The sequence below is a fragment of the Mus musculus genome, chromosome 4 (genome assembly GCF_000001635.26).
Source record: "Mus musculus strain C57BL/6J chromosome 4, GRCm38.p6 C57BL/6J".
NCBI classification, from domain to species: Eukaryota; Metazoa; Chordata; class Mammalia; order Rodentia; family Muridae; genus Mus; species Mus musculus.
In genome coordinates, this window is record NC_000070.6 from 72,889,365 (window position 1) to 72,905,310 (window position 15,946).

Here is a 15,946-nt window from a genome sequence, read left to right on the forward strand (position 1 = left end):
AGGGTATGGGGGACTTTTGGGATAGCATTGGAAATGTAATTGAGGAAAATATGTAATAAAAATAAATAAATAAATAAATAAATAAATAAATAAATAAATAAATAGAATGTTGGGTCTTCAGAGGAGCAGTCAGGCTATTGTCCTGTGTGAAGATGTTTTTCAGGTGGGCTTACAGACTGTGGCTTCTGTTTCCCTGTGTGCAGCAGAACTCCAGGGAGGCTTTCAGTCTGTTGTGTCAGCTGCCCTGCATGCCTTTAATCTGTGGTGTCAATGAGTCTGGGGGTAGCAGATCCTCTAAGATGGCTCAGGATATGTTGTCTTCATGAGAGCAGACCAGCAAACAGTCAACTTCTCTGAGTGCAGAAGATCCTTAACTGCTCTGAGTCCAGTGAATCCTCTAGGATACATCAGGATATAGTATTTTCATGGGAATAGACCAGCTAGGAGTCTGCCCCAGCAAAAAGGACTGGGCAGAAGGGACCAAAGGGGAGTGGTAATCGAGAGGGGAGGGATTTTGGTGGGTGAGGGGTCCCAAGTCCATGGGGCTCCCAGCGGCAGCTCTGGGACTTAGGAGGGGGATCTTACCAACTGCTCTGAGTGTAGAGGTACTTCTAGGATGGATTAGGACATGGTGTCTTCTCGGGAGCAGACCAGCTAGGAGTCTGCCCCATGGCAGAAGGTGCTATAAAAACTATTGATTTGTGCAAGGTGATGGTTTTATATCTTACCAAATTGCTGAAATTGTTGATTAATTTAGTAAGTTTTCTGATAAATTTTCCAGTATCTCTTATGTATAATACTATATATTCTCCAAATACAAAAAGTTTCATTTCTTCTTTTTCTATTCGCATCTCTTAAATTTCCTTTTCTTAGTTCTACAAGTCTGATTTGAACACAATATTATACAAGAGAGTGGAGAGTGGACACTCCTGCCTTGTTCCTAATTTCAGTGGGATTGGTTTAAGTTTTTCTCAACTTAGGTTGATGTTTGCTGCAGGTTTCTCATTGGTATATTATTATGTTGAGGTATGTTGCATATACTACACACACACACACACACACACACACACACACACACACACACACATATATATATATTATGGAGCATTGCGTTTAAAAAAATTCCTGTACCTACTTACATGACTATGTGATATTTGTCTTTAAGTCCATTTATGTGGTTGTTTACATTTATTGACTTTATACTTTGAACCATCCTTGAATCACTAATACACAGTCAATGTGTTCATGATGGATAACATTTTCTAATAAACATCATTGTTCTGTTTGTAAGTATTTCATTGACCTATGTTGACTCTTTCTTCATTAGGGTTAATAGTCTGTAGGTTTTGTTTTAATTGGTTTGGATTTTTTGTTTTGTGAATGTGTGTGTGTGTGTGTGTGTGTGTGTGTGTGTGTGTGTGTGTGGTTTTGTCATTTGTGTATGAGTGACTACTAGTAGGGGTTTGCAAATGTTCCTTCTCTCTCTCTCTCTTTCTCTCTGTTTCTCCCTCCCTCTCTCTTTTCCTTCCTCCCTCTGTCCCTTTCTTTTTTTCTTTCTGTCCTTTTTCTCTTCTGTTGTTTTCTAAATAGTTTAAGGATTGGCTGTAGATCTTTGAAGTCTTGTAGGATTTTCACATCTGGGCCTGGATAATTGTGTGGGTTTCTAGTACTGTTTCAATTTCACAAATTATTCTTTGTCAGGGTTGTTGATTCTATTTTAGTTTAATTTTGTTGGTTTGGTTGAGTGTGGGATAGTTATTTCTTTTATGTTCTTCAATTTAGTGATGCGCAGATTTAAAATGTATGTATATATGTACACATAATATTCTGAATATTTGGTATCTGTTACGTTTCTCTGTTTATTTCTGTTTCTGTTTTACCCTGTCCTTCTTTCTTTTGATTAGTCAGAGTAAGGGTCTATTGATCTTATCTATATTCTAAAACAACCAGCTCTTATACTGATTGATTTTCCTCATTGTTTTATAGGCTTATGTTTCATAAATTCCTGCTGTAATGTTTATTATTTCTTGACATTTAGTGGTTTTGAGTTTGGTTTCGTCTTTTCATCTACATTTTTTGTTATATCATTAATAATTTATTTGTGTTTTTCATGGCTTTTTAATGCAGGAAATAAGAGCTATAAACTCCATTCGTAAGATTGCCTTTAATGTCTATTAGAGGTTTTGTTGTGTTTTCATTTTCATTTAATTCCAGGAATTTTAAAAATTTATATCTTAATTCTTCTTTGACCGATTTATCGTTCAGAAATGAGTGGTTTGTGTACTTGTTAAATTTTTTCTACTGTTAGTTTAAGTCTCATTGCAGCATGGCCAGATTAATTTGTTAAGATCTCTCTCTCTCTCTCTCTCTCTCTCTCTCTCTCCCATTCTGTTGAGAACTTATATTCAGATTTGAGAAAGAGAGAGAAAGACAGAGAGACAAACAGAGAGATACAGAGAGACAGAAAGAGTAAACAAGTCTTTCAATTACAATTTTTTTGTTTGTTTGTTTTTTAAATGTTTACTATCTTTGCTACTTTTCTATTGTTGAGGTAAAACACCATAATCTTTATTACAATTTTCTTGTATCTATTGAGACTTGTGCTACAATTGACTATAAGTTTAATTTTGGGGAAGGTTCCATGATGTCCTAAGAAGGTATATTATTTTGTGTTTGAGTGAAATGTTTTGTTAGATAATTGTTAAGTCCCTTAGATTCATAACTTCTGTTAGTTTCATTATTTCTCTGTTTAGCTTCTGTCTCAATGGTCTATCCATGGTGAGAGTGGGGTGTTGAAGTCTTCCATTATTAGTGTCTGTGGCTCAATATCCAATTTAAGCTTTAGTAATGTTTCTTTTATTAATGAGGATGTCCTTGCATTTGGGGTATAGATAGTCAGAACTGAGAAATTTATCTTGATTCTTTTCTTTAATGAGTATGAACTTATCCCATCTCTTTAAAAAATTATTAATTTATATATTCCCACTACATTCCAATATCAGCCTCCCTCTCCTTCCAGTACCCTGTTACAGAGATCTTCATCCCATTCCCTCTCTCCTTCTCCTTTGAGAAGGGGGTAGGGATGCTTATACTCATCTCTGGTTCATCAGGTCACTGTAGCACTAGGCACATTATTTTCTACTGAGGCCAGCCAAGGTGTCTTTGTTTGGAAAACTGAATCCACAGGTAGGCAACAAATTTAGGAACATCCCCTGTTCCAGTTGTTTAGGGACCCACATAAAGACCAAGTTACACTTCTGTTATATATATATTTCTGAGGGTAAGACTATGTCCAGCCCATACTTACTCTTTCTCTTTGCTTGATGGTTCAGTCTCTGCTCCCCATCTCTTTTGATTAAGTTTGGCAGAATATCTATTTTATTAGATATTAAAATGACTATCCCTGGCTTGCTTCTTGGATCTGTTTGCTTAGAGAATCTTCTTCCAGCCCTTTACTCTGACATAATGCCTATATTTGATACTGAGTTTAGTTTCTTGCATACAAAAAAAATGATGGATCCTGTTTCCCCATCAATTTTGTTAGTAGTCTTTTTACTCAGGAATAGAGCCCATTGGTGTTGAGACAGAAAATAATGACAAATGATCATTAATTCCTATTATTTTAATGTTGGTGGTGGTAGTGAGATTGTATATGGGGCATGAGGAGTATTTCTTCTCTTTTGATCCTGCTGGTAAGTTGCTACTCATTTCCTATGTTTTCTTGCATGAATTTCGCCTCCTTGGGTTAGAGTTTTCCTTATAGTTTCTGGCAGATCTGCCTTTCTATATAATACTTGGACTTTTCCCCTTGCAGCTTTTACTATTCTTTCTTCTGTATATTTTATGTCTTAATTATTATGTGGCTGGGGTATTTTCTTTCCTGGTCCAATCAATTTGGTGTTTTGCAAGCTTCCTTTATGTTTATAGACATTATTATATACATTATTTATTCTTTATATACATTATTTATATACATTATTTATTCTTCCTTTATGTTTATAGACATTATTTATATACATTAACTAAAGGAGATATGGAGGATGAATGAAAATCCCAAATAACAATGCAAACACAACAAAACATGGATAAGAAAATGTACTGCAAATGAACTTAATTAGCACAGGAAAGGCAATATAGAAGAGGGTTGTTGGAGAAAAAGTGTGAGAAGTAAGCACTTACCTTAGAAATCATATTTTTATCTTGGAAGTTTGGTCCAAAAACGTGATATTTTATTTTGCAATTATTGTTGTGTAGTATATTCATCCAAAAACTATTTAACATTCAGTCTTTTAAAACTATTATTTATAGCCCCTTACTCCTTTTTCACTATTGAAATATGTTTCAGTCTTCTTACAGCTGAAAGTTATAATCGATGTTGAGAGGGTGGAGAGTGGTGGATAGCACAGCTCTGAGAGGAAAGAGAAAGAAATAAGTGAGACCAGTGAATCTGTGAAAACCAAAATGTCTGAACTTCACCTCTACTGTGACTTCCTAATTTAGCAGGTTCATACAATCCAGGAATTTGTTCACCATGATAAGAATCATTCATCTCCCAGTGTAGCGAACATGAATGAAGCCTCTTCCTTGCTTAGTGCCACCTGTAATAAATACATTCATCACAAACCTCAAGGAATGTGTGAAGATAGTGAATGTCAAGTTTAAACCTGAAATGCTTCAACTGCCTCATCTGCATCCCCTAGTCTCTCCTGTGTCTCCTTCTCCTGTTCAGATGATGAGACGTTCATTCAGCCACCCTGGTCTCTGCAGTTCCAAGAGGACCAGATGCTCTATCAAAGAACCAGCGTCTGTCCTTCACCGACTTCCTAAGCGATGCCGCAGAACTTCCTCCTACACAGTCTCTTGTAATGATGTTCCCCCTGAGGACCCAGAGAGACTCCTTCACTGTTCAGGAAACACACTTAATGGAGATTTTGCATCAGCAGCCATTCCGGAAGAAAGCAGACTTATGGCCAAGACAAAATCTGAATCTGAAAAACCTCTTCCACCCTTCTCCCGAGGAAACAGACATGTCCAGCTTCCTCCTGAGGAAACAGACATGTCCAGCTTCCTCTTGAGGAAACAGACATGTCCAGCTTTCTCCTGAGGAAACAGACATGTCCAGCTTCCTCTGAGTGTCGCTATGCAAAAGCTGTGGTAATTAAACTCGTTCTGGGTTAGCTTTCCCAACTCCTTAGGATTTCTCTGCACTTAATTGAATATTGTAAACAAACAACTACCATAATTTTGAAGTATAATTTATTTTTCTAGCGTATACTTGCAAGAGTATTTTCCTAATAAATTCACAGTATGAATGTGCATCTTTTAAAAAACAAAACAGAACGAAACAAATGATGGTGTAACATTTTGACATACATAAGGACAAATGTAGATATTTTTCTAAAAAACTGTCAGGGACTGACAGCTTGATCATTGTGTATTGCAGTATATAAACATGAAATCTCGCCAGATTTATTTGACAGAATGTGAAGAGATGTAACTTGTGCCATGGACCAAAAGGTCACTTCACCCCAGCTTAAAATTAATTACCATAGCAACTTGATGGTGATTTTAACATATTCCTTTAAGCAAAAAGCAAACACTTAATATTCTAAAGGTCTTTAACCCAAATACCATGACATATTGAACTTTAAAAAAAAAAAATCAGACTCCACTGTCCTTTACATGTGAAGTTGACACCTACTGATTTGTCAATACCAAACATCAAATTACAGTATTTAACTTTTATTTATTTATTTATTTTCTTATTGCATCAAAAGATGGTTAATGTCCTAACTTTTATGGCCTCCCCAATTTAAGATGTATATGCATAGTTGTTATTTACGTTGTTCTAAAACACATGAAGCAAGTGTCCCAGTGATCTTGTTCACTTACACCAGAGAAATAAACAGCTTTCAATGGAAGAGGATTTCAGTACTTTTCAAAAAAATAGGCAGTAAGCTGCTGTTGTAAGGTATGATTTGCAGCTCTTTGGCATATCTAGAGACATTTTTAATTTATGAATATTTATACAAAAAAGCAATTCTGTCAAGATGACTGTTCTATATAGTAACATATAGAACTTAGAATATAGTTCTATATATGTTCTATATAGTAACATATTGAACTTAGAATATAGCCACGAGAGTGGCATTATTTAATTAAAGAACAATTTGCAGTTTTTGGTAGTGCCCGTTGTATCTATTGCTGGGTTATACCTCTACACTGTATTTCTTTTAAGTCACTTACGATGTTGATTTCATCCTGGAGTTAGAATAATCAGTACTTTAACAAAAATTGGCTTTGTGTTTTTAATTTAGTCATATTTTACTAATACATGTTTTTACATTCAAATTCATCATATAATACATTCTAACTTTTACATTCATTGATTGTCTAGTCTATTAAATGCCTTTTGTTTTCTTAAAAAAAATAAAAAAGAAAGAAGAGCAATGTTTAAGATAGTTTTGAAGGGCCCAGAGAAGAGGAAGAGGATCTCAGCTGGATGCTGGCAGTAAAGACAACTAAGAGGAGACATTTGTATGTGAACATTTAAATATAGGTTTATCAAGATCCTAAAAAGCACTAGCAGGTCAAAGGTTATGCAAATATAATTCCATGAAAACCCAGGTTCTAGAAAATAGCAGGTAGCAATATTGCACACTTGGGCATAAAACACGGAGGCAAAGATACTGAGACAATGACAGGGAGACATAATATTTAATTTTTTATTAGATATTTTCTTCATTTACATTTTAAATGCTATCCTGAAAGTCCCCTATACTCTCCCCACCCGCTTAATTTTTTAAAGTTTGAGTATGAAGTATTTGTAATTGTGTGGTTATAGTTATTAAGAAGTTAGTAGGAGTTTCTTCATCCTATTTTAAAACCACATAAAAATTTGTATAGTATTCTTCTTTCCATCAACAGTCCTTAACCTTGCCACTAACTATTGTACAAAGAAATTGGAATATTATCAGTCATCTCTCCCTAAATTCCTGCAGAAGATTGATTTTCTTTATTACAAATCTTCACTTTTTTGCAATACTGTGATATAACTTTATGCAACTCAATATAACTGTGACATAGAACAGATTTCCAGCAATGAGTTCATAATAATCTAATATATTCAAAATTAACTTGCTGAATTGTCAAGGGAGGCATTTCCCATTGTTTTAAGCTCACATGAAACCAATTCTTGGATATATATTCATGGCAAGTAACAATTTTTGTACACATATGCTCATTCTTCCACATCTCCCATAAGTAGATGCATGAACATATATTCAAGTTTACAGTATGATTGTGCATTATATACAGATATGTGTTGTTACTATTCTTTCAAACTATGTGTAGCAACTATGTGTACATATGCTGTCGTATATGGCAAAATGTCAGGTTCCATCTTCCATCCTTATTCTCAGAACCACTGAAGGACTGACTCCGAGGATAAGACCACTTGAAAATATGTCAACAATTTTTATAAAAAGTACTTTCCTAGTACAAATCACTTCACAATAAGAAAGCTAAAATTAGACAATAAACTTGCTAAATTAGCAGCAAACATATGCAACACTCCTGGATTTTAGCTTTTTTTTTTTTTTTTTTTTTTTTTTTTTTGTACATACCTATACTGTCATTGTTTTCTACAACCAAAGGACCAATCAATTTAAATATCCTATAAACGCAGAAAAGTAAACGTAGAAAGTCTCCAGAAATCTGTTTTTAGTAACTGTGATGATTCATTTTACTGCCAACTTAAAATGACTGACTTAGGATGACCTGAGTTGGGAGCCTCAGTTGAGGAATCATCTTCACTGAATGTGGAAAACTTACCCCCAAATTATCAGTATCTCTTGTCGTTTTCAAAAAGGACAAAGATGGACAAAGATTATTCCCTTAGGCTCACTTGGATTTACCTGTTGGCGCTCAGTTAGTTTACTATGCTGCGGTCTTTTGTTGATATTAAACCCAGCTTTTCTGGACTTCCAACATGAGTGGAAAAACAAGTTATTCTATACAATTTCCAGGTGTTTGTTGCAAGATTGGGACTGCTGAAGCATCAAAGCTCTTGAACTAAGCAACAAGCAGGTCCTTGATGTCTCTAGTGTGAGACAGTCATTATTGAACTACTCTAAATACTGTACCATCCAGCCTCAAGAACTGAACAACTCTTGGTTTACAGGCATTTCAATTATGAGAGAACTCATTATTTTAGTGTTTGGAAATATCTTTACAGACTGATATTTACATTTATGTTTATATGTATGGAGAATACTGAAAATTCAGGGAGTAAACTACTTACAAAACTATACAAAATAAATGCATTTGTTACTCGTTATTCAACTTTTGTGAGACATATGGAATTTAGTGACTATATAAAACTTTTAAAGATAATGTAGAAAAAGTAGGAAAATAAGCATTCTGGCTGGTTTCTTTTTGTATAACTAGATAAAAGGACAAGGAGGGGTGATGAGATCAGTAAAAATTGTATAGATCCAGATGCATATACGTAGTATAAAGTTCTTGGTGGGCTTGAGAGGAGAACCTTTATCTCCAGCAAATTTATAATCTAAGTTCCAAAACTTTAAACTCATGTCTTCAATGTATAATTGGCTGAATTACAGTTCAAAACTAATTTTCATTCTTGAGGTGTGTGAGCCTTTAACACCAGGGCATTGATTGGAGAAGAATTGGATATTACAACATGGTATGGATATATGAAGACCCTAAGGAGGTTGAGGGAACTGGCAATTCAGATTATGGTGAATCTATTCTCCCTACCCTTAACAGATGATGCATCTCCATCCCACCATCTACCCCTGCATTATTGTCCTCTCTATCCTTACCTCAGGGAATTAATCTTGCCTTGTCAGTAGAGGAGGGAATGTCTCAGGCTAAAGGATATGTCCTACATATAATCATCATATAATTATGATGTTCCTAAGGAACAAAGTCTCTTTACTTTTAGACCTATAAATAGACTCAAGGTTAAAGGAGGCTACTAGAAATGAGGTAGAAAATATTGTCTGTCAATGAGAAGACCACATCACTTAATGACAACAAACTTTTCAAAGCAAAAGTCTGAGAATATTAATGAAAATGAATTTTTAAGTATATATGACAATGGCTTCAGAGACATTGAAACTGGATTAACAGGATTTGTACACACATGTCTACTGAGCAGAATGTCTTAGTTTTATGTTAAACCTTGTATAGTTTGCAAAGTTATCAAGAGTTTATTTGATTGGTTGGTTGAATTATTTATGAAAAAACGACTTGCTGAGGAAGATACAGACTTGCATCATACTTCTTGATTTAATGCTGATGAAAGGATTTTAAGGATCAGGAAAATTACAAGGCTAGAGTGATTCACCTCTTAAAACCTAATTTTCCATAATGGAAGGACCAAGAAGACATGTCTTCCACTAACACTATTTAAAGAGAGAGAGAGAGAGAGAGAGAGAGAGAGAGAGAGAGAGAGAGAGAGAGAGAGAGAAGCAAAAAATTTGAAGAATTTTGCCAGTGCTCTTCTCCAAGTGCTAGACCTTAGTGTTGGAGATTCAGCTGCTCAATTACATAACTTCAATTTAATGTGATTAATTGTACTACTTGGAAGCACTGAATCACCAAAGCCAAGGTGAGTATAGTTACCATAATGATTCAGGAAACAACACTATTAATTAGCTAGTATACAGTGTCAATAGGGTGTCAGGCAATTATTGACAATTTTTCCTGTGCTGTGTTGCCTATTATGTATAATAAGTTCCAAGAGATGTGGTAATCTACTGGAGTAAGGAACACACAACTGGGTCATAAGTTACAACTGTAGTCACTACTAGATTAATTCTTGTTCTCCATAATCCATTTGGGTTCTATTCTTCTCCAGTTGGACATATTGTCTTTCACTATGGAAATTATACATTGGAAAAATGAAATAATTACACTTCTTTTTGGCCAGATGGATAATGCTTATGTTCTGATATTAATTTTCAGAGACACAAAAGAATTGTAGCCTTTAAAGAAAAGTAGAGTTGTTTGTGGAATATGGATAATCAATAAAATTCTACCTAAAATCTGACTCCCCTTTGGTCTAATGTGTTGCTGAATTCATTGTGTGGTTATTTTCCCAGTACCAGCGTCTATATTTGGAATATATATTTTGGCAGGTTCTTACACTGTCTTGCCAAGAAGTTGTCTGTCCACACTACCATGGAGGGAGGGTATCAAATCCTCATTGTGGATTATAGAAGTTAGTACTACAATCAAGAATTTAAAAGGTTCAGGGATAGTGGTTCCTACCACATTTTCCATTTATTCTTACTATTTGGTTAATGCAGAAGCCAAATGGATTATGGAGAACAAGGATTAATCTAGTAGTGACTACAGTTGTAACTTATGACCCAGTTGTGTGTTCCTTACTCCAGTAGATTACCACATCTCTTGGAACTTATTATACAGCTATTGACCAGGAAAATGCTATTTTTAAAGCACCTGTTTATAAGGACTTGCTTATAAGTAAGCAGTACCATTTTAGCTGGTAAGTCCAGTAATACAGCTTTACAGTTCTATCTTAGGGGTCTTTTAGTTCTTCAGCATTGCGCCATATTTCTATTTCATAAGAGTCTTGATTCCCTCCCTTTCCCACAGATATCAAACTATCTCACTATATTGATGATATTAAACTAATTGGACAAAGAGTAGGAAGTGGCATTCATTATGAACTTGTTGATACAGAACATTAGGGGATAAAATGTTAATCCAAACAAAATTCAGTAGCCTTCTATAGCAGTAAAATTTAAAATATCTGCACAGTTCTGTGGGACATGTGCAGATATTCATTTTAAGGTGAATGATGAGCTATTGCATCAGGTCCTTTCAAACACTAGAAAAGCAACAAAATGTTTAATGGACCTCTTTGGGTTTTGGCAGAAGCATATTCTTCACCTGGATTTGTTACTCTGGCCCACATATCCAGTGATTTACAAAGCTGAATAGTTTTTGTAACAAACCTATAACAGGATTCAGTTATTCAACGTGTTCTTTCTGCTTTGAAGTCTGCTCTGCCAGTAGAGCTAGTGTGTCAAATGAATTTGAGATACTGTGGCAGATTTGAATGCTGTGTAGAGTCTCTGGCAGATTTCATATGTGAATCACTATGGAAGCCCTTGGGATGTGAGAGAAAGGCCTTGCAGTTATCTGCAGAATTCTTCCTTCGAGAGACAGCTCTTAGCCTGCAATTTGGCCTTAGGAGAAATTAAACAATTCTTTTAGTTGACTTTGTGTCAACCAATTACCATGTGATCTGATTTTGGGATTATGTGACACATCAAACCAGAAATTTTGATATGCATAGTGGTAATTTGTCACCAAATAGAAATATAATGTATATATGTGTGTGTATAATATTATAAATATATCACATACTATTTACCACATGTAGTATCAATATGTGCTAATATATCAGCATATCTATATATCTATTTATATTATCTATATCATATATATCAATATAATCTATATAGATGTATATCTATCAAATCTATCTCTACATACATATCTACACACATATACATACATATATATGTATATATATATTGCAGGGTAGTTCTCTAGAACATCCTCTTTCTTTTATTGCAGGATTCATGGATTCAGGAAAATAAAGCTAGAAATGGCAATTTTTGCTTTTGCTGTTTCCATAATGACTAAGAAAACTTTCGTTTCCTTCTCCTTGTGTTCTTTTAGGCTAGGTATTTTGGTTTCAGGGAGGAATGTTTCTGCCACCACACAAAAATATTGCGTTAATAAAAGTATTAACATAACAGTTTGTATGTTAATACTAACTTGGACCCCATTGAGCTACTAATATACTATAGTAGCAACAAAGTGCAAAAGGAGTAACAGTGTTAGAAGTTGTGGTTTATTTAGCCTTCCAAGTGGAAATTGGACTGCCTTTACACAAGGGTCTAAAGAAAGATTATGTCAGGCATATACACAATCCTTTATGTATCTCTCTGTGTTACCAGAGTTTGTGATAATGATCTATGGGAAACTATAGTGAACCCTGGGAAAATGATAAATGATACATACCCTTAAGTAATAAACATACTAACAGGTACCAAGACACACGTATGCACTTGCTCAGGATGGCGGAAATACCTAATGAGTAGTAGAGGAAATTAGTTATAAATACCTGTTAAGGCCACATGGCCAGTTATAAGAGTGGGGATTATAGTTTACATGAAGGTTTCTGTGATTTGGTAAGAAAATGCTTATACACACATGAAGGGCTATCCTCATAGAGAAAACTGACTTTCTTTCTCTCAGCAGCTATCAATTGCCAAAAGCTCCTTGGCTAGTGGTAAGACTTCGTGTTCAACTCCCCTCTCCATGCTGGGATTTGGCCTGGCTTGGGATTGTACAGGTCTTTGTGCATGCTGTCATAACAGCTGTGAGTTCATATGTCAGTTTTATTTAAGAGTGTTGCTTCTGGTAAATTGACTATGTTCAATTGGAAGGATACACATCTGAGAATACTTGAGTTACACAAATTGATCTGGATGGGTTTAAAGCTTTGGAAATTTTAAGAATTTGGAGACCTTCTAAAGTTGGACTTTTTTTTTAAATAAGTACAAGACTTTGGAGAGTGGGTGGAAGGTAAAAATTTTGAAGTGTCCTGTTTGTATGAAAAGTTGACATAGTATAGCTCATTATAATTTGTTTTAAATTTCAACTTGCTGTGAGTAAAATAACTGGGTCAAGTGCCTCAGTTGAGAAATAAAATCAGTTGCTTTAATAGGTGGGAAGACCCATCCCAAATGTGGGCAGCACTTTCTTGTAGCAGACTAAATATTAAATGACTGGAAAGAATGAATATTGAGTTATTTTCACTTGGCTTTAGTTAAATTAACTACCCTATTGCTCTTGGTTCCTGTGCTGATATTAGAACCATGATTCTCCCAGAAACCTCCATGCTGGTACTGGTGAGGTGCTCAGCCATATGTATTGAACAACTGATAGATTTTTCCAACCTCTGCTATTAGATAGCTGTTATCAATCTATTCAAAGCATTCTATTACGTTAGAGAAGACTATTTGATGAAATTTTATAGAATATTTATATACTGTATATGTTCGTATTGCATATATACATATACCTACACATGCATATGCTCATTCTTTCACTTCTGTTCCACAAGAGAACACTGATTCAGTTGATCAAATAGATTGAAAAGACAGCATAATTTTCAACACAATGTATGCACGTGGATATCTCAATATCATCATAATAGTTTATGCTCCCTGAAGCTCAAATTGTTACACCTCAAACTGAGCATGCTCTCACAAGTTCAGCCTTTAAATTATTCATCAGGCATGACAACATTACTAATGTGTTCTAAGTCTTTTGTGCTATGCCATTTTACTTACTACTTTCTCACATAGCTCTAACCTTTCAATATTTTTCTGTAACTAAACTGAAGGTAGGGAGCATTGGTTGTTTTCCTAAGCATACATAGTAAGATAAATGAGCATACTTGGTTATAACCATTAATACATAAATTTATCAAATAATAAAATTACTTGAGAAAAGTTTCCATTTATCTGATTTTTGAAGTTAAAAATCAGTGACCTACAGTGTGCTAACTCTAAATTATCAACTTCCCTTTCATAAAATTAAAAGTAGGAACAATATAAGCAATATATGAACAAGAAATGTCTCATTCAGTGAAATTGATATTTTTGTCTTGATGTCCATGCTAGGCAATGAATTGTCACAATCAACTTAGTGACCATTACACATCTATAAATGTTAAATTCCCTGAGATATCCATTTCTTGTTCTTACATTAGGGATGCTAACTCCCTGCTCCTTAATATTTCTGAATATCAAATAAGATCACATATATTAAATGCTACTAAAATTCTAGATTCCTTTGCTCATATTAAAAGAAAGGTTATTCTCTTGAGGAAGGGATAATGATATATTTATCAAAAAAACAAGAGAAGAGAAACCAGGATATGTTTGACTCTAGAGAAAACATAACAGTATAGAACAACAATATTAATGATGGTGTTAGCTTAACTATAAACATGTCTGTAATAAAAGGAAGTTTTGAAGCTGTTCCTTGTGGAAGTAAGTTGAAGTCCTTATTTTTCATGATAAAAAATTGAAAGCAAATGTCTTTAATGGTAAAAAAAAGCAAAAATAATGATGGGGGATTAAGACATGGAAATAAATTTCAGAAACAAATACTGAAGATATTTGCATTTAGAAGACAAGGATTAGAAAATCAGGCATTGTAGCACCTGCTTGTAATCACAGAACTGTAGTGATGGAGGCAGGAATTCAAAGTCAACAGCTGCTCATAGAGTTTTAGACAAACCTGATTACATAAAATTCTCTGTTAAAAAGTCCCAAGTTAAGAAGGAGATTGATATACTTGAATAAACTGCAGCTAGAAAGTAGCTAGTAGTATTAATTATGTAAATTATGTGCACATGCAAATTTATGAAAAATAAAAATTTTACATGTGGCAAATGATCTAGGGAATCACTGAAATGCACTGAACCTCAGTGAATTGGTATGTAATTTGAACAAAACATGTGTATCTGAAATCTGTTTATATTAAACAAAAGCTTTGCTATGGACTTAAGGCAAGTAAGAAATGACATGCTTATACAGAAGAATCTCTACAGTGACAGCTTTTCTGTCATGTGTGCTAATGTATGGCAAATTTTCTGTCTCTTATTTTTTAATATTAGTTTTTATACTTGGAGTCCCCAAGGAGCCATTTTGTAAGTGGCCAATCAATTAAAATAGGTCAGGGAATTGGTGGGTAAAAGTCTATTTGTTTTTAACCATGGAAATACTATATGGTCCTATGCCTTGCAAACAGAATAAATAGAGTCCCTATATTATTTGGATATAATTATCTATAGAACCTGTCACCTTTTACAGATTGTGAATATTACATCTTAATTTTTCTGTCTTATTGTGTATTTGGTTTATAAAGTCAATATTCTTGATGAGAGAGTAGGATCACTCACTTTAATGTATTTGGTTTTAAATATTAAAACTGATTGCATTAAAGGTTAAATAAATTACTCACATCACAGATGAAAATTAGTCACTTTCTTCTGCCGTTTTTTTTTTGTTTGTTTGTTTGTTTGTTTTATTTTTTACAGTGAGCTAGGTCAAGGGGGGAGTCAAACATAAATAGCTAAGGAGATCTTTGTGTGATGAACTGCCCTTGAAATAACACACTAGAAAGACATATATAAAGGCAAGATATGAAAACATGGTACACATAAAATATACATACAGCTAAATACTGCATAAGTGTGAATTTTAAAAACTTTGTTTTGATTCTTTGTGAATTTCACATCATGTATCCCAATCACACTCATCTTCCCCTCAAATAGTGCCCACCTTCCATCCTTGCAACCTCCCAACCACAAACAGAGAAAAAAAAATCTTTTTGAAGCTGTAGTATGTCACAGTGTATCTCACAGGATCCAATTCCTTTTTCTTCACATTTCTATGATGACAAATATGCATCATAATGACTGATTAGTCTGGTACAGTCCGCTGGCTTCTACTACTCTATCAATACTGACACCTGATTGGGACTCCTGGTAGGTCTCCTGCTGTTGCACTGAATCATGGAGATTCTGTGGACTACTAGCCCCTTCAGGCATTGGAGCAGTTCATCGATGGGGTAGATGTTGGTGTGGGCCAACTCAAAGCCCTGGATCTGGGCCTGGGGTGTATCAAGATATGGTCAGCCGATAGCTTTTATATCTCAGGTTCTTGGAGATGGCTCTCCTGCAACCTCTACCACCAAGATTAGTTCCACTGCGCTGCCCAGGCAAAGTACAGGGCTTGCTCTCTGGGGTGCAGCAGCTGATAAAGCGAAGGAAGGAAGGACTTGCTCTCCTGCTCCCCGGGCC

At 34.8% G+C, this 15,946-nt stretch overlaps 1 pseudogene; it reads left to right on the top strand.

Annotated features, from left to right (window-relative positions):
• On the top strand, positions 4,417–5,014 carry Gm5287 (predicted gene 5287; annotated as a pseudogene).